Below are 5,333 nucleotides of genomic sequence, written 5' to 3'. Positions count from 1 at the left end.
CAAAAATATGCAGCCTTGATGCATGCCTCTTACCATTTTGAAAGGCAAAGAGCTTTAATTAGGAACATTATCTTGTTATCTATTTTATATTGGTTCAGTATTCTCCACAATGCCTCATACTAAATTGAAGGCCTTCTATATATCTATAAAATTATGACATAGTATTTTATTATATTCAATATATTTTTCTCCAATGAGATGGTATTGTAAATAACTTATCTATTGTACTTGTTTTTACAGAATTCTGCTTGGTGTGTTTTAAAATTAGACTTTCTATTTTCCTCTCAATCCTAGAGAGTAAGATTTTTAGGAAAATTTTGCTTGATAGTTCTGGCTGATTATGACCGATAGTTCTATAATTGCTACATTTTGTACTGTTCCCTTTTTCAAGAATAGGAATCAGAATAGAGGGGCACCAATCATTAGGTCACGATTCACTGTCACATACATCTTGACAAATTTTGAACAGAACATCTATAATAGGTTCTCTCCCTGGCAATTTTCTGCCTTTGAAAAATTAAGTATTATGTCTTCAAGGTTTTGATTGTTAAGATGGGAGATGAATCTTGTCACCTGGTGTAAGACCACATCCAAGATTATTGGAGGCCAGAAAGGCTTGAAAAAGTTTCATGTTTGGTCTCTAGAATAGGGTTTGCAAAACTATGTAAAAAAATTATTAAAAACACAAAAAATATATAAAATTTATAAAAACAGAAAATAAAACCTTTAGCTCACCCACAGTACAAAATGTATTATAGATTTGCAAATAACCTTTCACTGGTAAGAGCAACAAAAAAAATTCATGCACACAGTACGTTACTTATTATTTCAACACCTTTCAAGATTCAGGTAAGACAGTTAAACTGGACTAACCAGATTGCAAAACTACAATTTTGTCCAATATTAAGCTATCATCTGATCTTTCTATCTTCCTTGTGTGCACACATACATACTGCAGGATTTCAACAATATGGCAGTTATACAATAATAAATTTAGTTTAATCCTTTATCCAAGTGTGAGCAAACAAAGTTTGCGCCTGAAAGTATCTTCAGGACTGGGGTAAGGTGGTACAACACCGGGTAACTCATTGCAAAGGTGGAGCAAGCTAACATCACTCCTATCTCAGTATCTCCCATAATGCAAAACACATCTTCTTGTGTTTTGCATTATGGGATAATGTTATGTATAATGTATATGTATAATTATACATATACATTATACATATGTATAATGTTATGCATTAAGGGAAGGGCCACTACCCAGACTAGTTTCGACCTTTATTGAGGTCTCTTCAGTGGGAGCCAGGCCCAAGTTGAGATACCAGGCAGAAGCATTAGCAAGGTCATCTCTACCTATAGGAGTTGCCAAACGGTGTGCCACCTTTTTATTAAATTACTCTGGATTTAGAGAAAGATGTTGAAAGTTTATTTTTCACTTGGTTAGACTAAAATAAATTTAGTTTAATCCTTTATCCAAGTGTGAGCAAACAAAGTTTGCTCCTGAAAGTATCTTCAGGACTGGGGTAAGGTGGTACAACACCGGGAAACTCGTTGCAAAGGTGGAGCAAACTAACATCACTCCTATCTCAGTAATGCAAAACACATCTCCTTGCAGATATGTATAATGTTATGCATTAAGGAAAGGGCCACTACCCAGACTAGTTTCGACCTTTATTGTGGTCTCATCAGTGGGAGCCAGGCCCAAGTGGAGATACCAGGCAGAAGCATTAGCAAGGTCATAGCTTGCTCCACCTTACCCCAGTCCTGAAGATACTTTCAGGTGCAAACTTTGTTTGCTCACACTTGGATAAAGGAATAAACTAAATTTATTATAGTCTAACCAAGTGAAAAATAAACTTTCAACATGGTAGTTATACCTCTGAGCAAGATAACAGCTCAAAATCTATAGTTGTACAAATCTCCTCTGCTTAATGAAAGTAACAATCTAGTGTAATTTGCAAATGATAGAGACCAACCTAACATTTTACTATCACGTGATTTTGCCTATCATATAATAGTAATATATTGCATAATATGCAACATCTTAATGCAAAAAAAAAAAAAAAATTACAAAGAACTTTTTTATCATTACATTTAGTAAACATTTCATAAGTTTTTTAAATAATAATAAATGAACACAAAAACACTAACTCATCTTTAAATTCCTATATAACAAATTTCAGTTCTAATTTTTACATAAGGGAAGAGAGAAAGGATAAAGAAGTGCAATAGTTCTTTGAGGTCTAGTTATTAAATAAATATAGGCTAAAAATTTTTTTTTTTTTATTAAAAGCCTGTCTCCTTCTCCCCCTTTATTACACCAGTCTACAACAGCTGGCTGGGGTTGTTAGTATAATTTACAATCAAAACCATCTTGCTAATACTGAAGTCAACACCAATTAGTCTAATTAAATTTAGTTGAATTTTTGTATTAAATATTAATTATAAAATTAAAGTACAGGGTTGCCCATGAGTCAAAGGGGTATAAACATTTAATAATTTATTTATTATTTTTATTCTTTTTCTGTTATGAAATACAGAATCTGGAGATTTTTTTTATTAGGTATAAAAAATCACTTATTTAAAACCCCTTCATGACTTATGGGCTGTCCTATATATACATACATACTATAACAGTAAAAAAAAAAAAAAATAATAATAATAATCTATATTTTCTATGCTGTTCTATTACAATAGACATATGTAGCTATTACACAGATAAATGTATTTCTAATAAACTTCAGGACCACCCAGCATCCTAGTTAATGATGATATATCATTAAATATACTACCCTTCATGAAGGACTGGACAAATGCAATGTAGTTTGCGATCAGTAATCTTAGCAAAAAATAATTCTATTCCATATCCACAAAATTTGGTCAACACAGTTATGTAATGTTTTAGTTGGACATTAAGTTTTGTTGTTACAGCATTATTTACAGATAACTACAGAAAACTTACATAAAAACAGCAAGGATTATGCAATGTATATTATGCCACCCAGTGGCGTAGCTAGAGCTTTTGCCGCCTCTCTCAATACACACCAAAAACATTACAAAAAGTCAAAACGACGTAGGAAAAGAAATTAAAACACTATGCTTATGTTTATTTTAGTTGTAAGTATAGTTGTTGAAAATTAATTATTAATTAAGTAATAAAATTACTTAGTTAACATAAATAGAAGAATCTTCGAAAAATAAAATTGTGTTTCACATGAAAAGTGCTGCCCGGGGTGGACCGCCCCTAGCTACGCCACTGATGCCACCCATCCTTTTATATAAAAACTAAATTTTTATTAAAATCAAAAGCAGAGATAGAGAGAGCTTAATTTGAAAGTGGAAGGAAATAAATTAGAATAGGTTAAAAATTTTAATTACTTATGCGACTGAAGAATCAAGGAATATAAATAAATCCAGGGTGGTCCACCATGACTGAAATTACAAACATTTGGAAAAATATGCATCTATCCAAAGAACTACAACCAAAGTATACAGCTCAATAATTCTCCATAAGCTTTGAAAACCTGTGCAAATCAGCATTTGAGGAAAATAAAGTATGGAATGAAGTGAAAACCAATGAAGAAATCAGGAAAGAATTATATTCCAATAATAGCTAGAATCAAAGAAAAATAGTTACAATGGACAGGTGTACAGAATGCATGCTGAAAGACTTTTGGAAATTCTCAAAAACGGAAGAGTGGAAGAAAAGATACTTCTAGGAAGACCAAAAAAGAAATTAATACAGACTGCACTGGAAAGCTGATGTTCAGTAGCCGCAAACTGCCTTAGGCAGATATATTGTATCTGCCTACACCCCCCCCCCATTTCTTTTGGTGTTCATGTCACTGCCCAAGGATACCAACTACATAGGTGATAAAATATTAGATATAAATAATTTTACTGTTGACATTCGCTACAGATAACTATTCTCATATGGGAAGAGTTTCCTATTTCTTCAAAACAGCATTGTGCTTATGGTGCTCTGGTTGGGTCATTTTAGTAATTTGTTATAGTGAGTGATTTTGTTAAATGTTCATTACAGTGAGAGTCGACTATATTTTCTATTATATGTGTATTCAGCACTGTACATTTTGGTTAACAGGAAAGTATGCATTATTCCCTTCTTATTCCTACGTATATTTACATTTCTCTAAGGTAAAATTGATGGACATTTTTCTGGGTTTGCCATTGATAGATATCTAGCTATATAGGGTGGTTCAAAATTCCACGTACAAACTTTGAGGGGAAGTAGAGAACATCAAAATCAACCATATTCACATAGGAAAGCATGAGCAAAAATTGCCACCCGAAAGTGATAGGTGGCACTGTTCGGCTGCACACCAGGTTAGAAATTGGAGCTTCCTCATTCAAGCTTTCGCCATCATACCAAGAACATGCGTCGTTTTACGAATGCTGAGATGGCAGACATGCACCTCATTTACCATGTTATGTATCCAACTACTATTGAACTGTTCCATTATGCCTAATAAAGTTTTTTACACTACTTACTGCCTTGTGTTATTTCTGTATCTTTGTGTCCCTGTTAGCATCTTCTGGTGACGTTTCCAGTCATGCTTTCCTATGTGAATACGGTTCATTTTGATGTTCTCTACCTCCCCTCAAAGTATGTACGTGGAATTTTGAACCACCCTGTATGGAAAACATGTAGATCCTGATATAGTCAATGATTGGATATGTGCTTCATGATGAAAATACCCATATTCAGCAAATACCAGATACTCTGAATTTCAACAGCACAAGTCAAATGCAACTTCTTTTATCAGTATGGATGGAACCAGCTGGATCATCCATACATTTCAGCTGTTACCAGCAGATCTTATCTATGAAGAAGGAATGTTGTAAGGAACATCAAATAGCCAACCAATTCTGTAAAGACAGCAAACAGAAGTTGCTGCACAAATACTTTAATATTAATACTACATAATGACATAAGTCAGTGTCTATGTGAAAAAGTAGATCAATGCGAGGATGCAAAACCTATAGCACATTAATGTCGTGTGTGTTGCATTGCATGTGTGTATAAATTGTCTTTTTTACAGGATTGCTTACAAATCAATTTTTTTTCTTTTCTTTTTTTGAACTATGGATATCTGTCATGTTAAATAGTGATGATACTTATTGCTACAAGATTTTTTACAAAAGTTGTTTCATTGAGCAAAAAGATTAAACAAGTTTATTTAATTTGATATATTAAATTTTCCTAAAGCACATTATTAAAAATAATTATAAAATGCTAGCTTTTCTTAGATAATATACATTAATATATTTTATTCTTTTTGTAAATAAAGGCTATAATGTAGTACTCTGATAAT

This window comes from Typopeltis vanoorti, chromosome 2, assembly GCF_054136105.1.
Source record: "Typopeltis vanoorti isolate ZY-2024b chromosome 2, IOZ_Tvanoo_1.0, whole genome shotgun sequence".
In the NCBI taxonomy this organism is placed as follows: Eukaryota; Metazoa; Arthropoda; class Arachnida; order Uropygi; family Thelyphonidae; genus Typopeltis; species Typopeltis vanoorti.
This window is presented reverse-complemented; position numbering follows the sequence as displayed.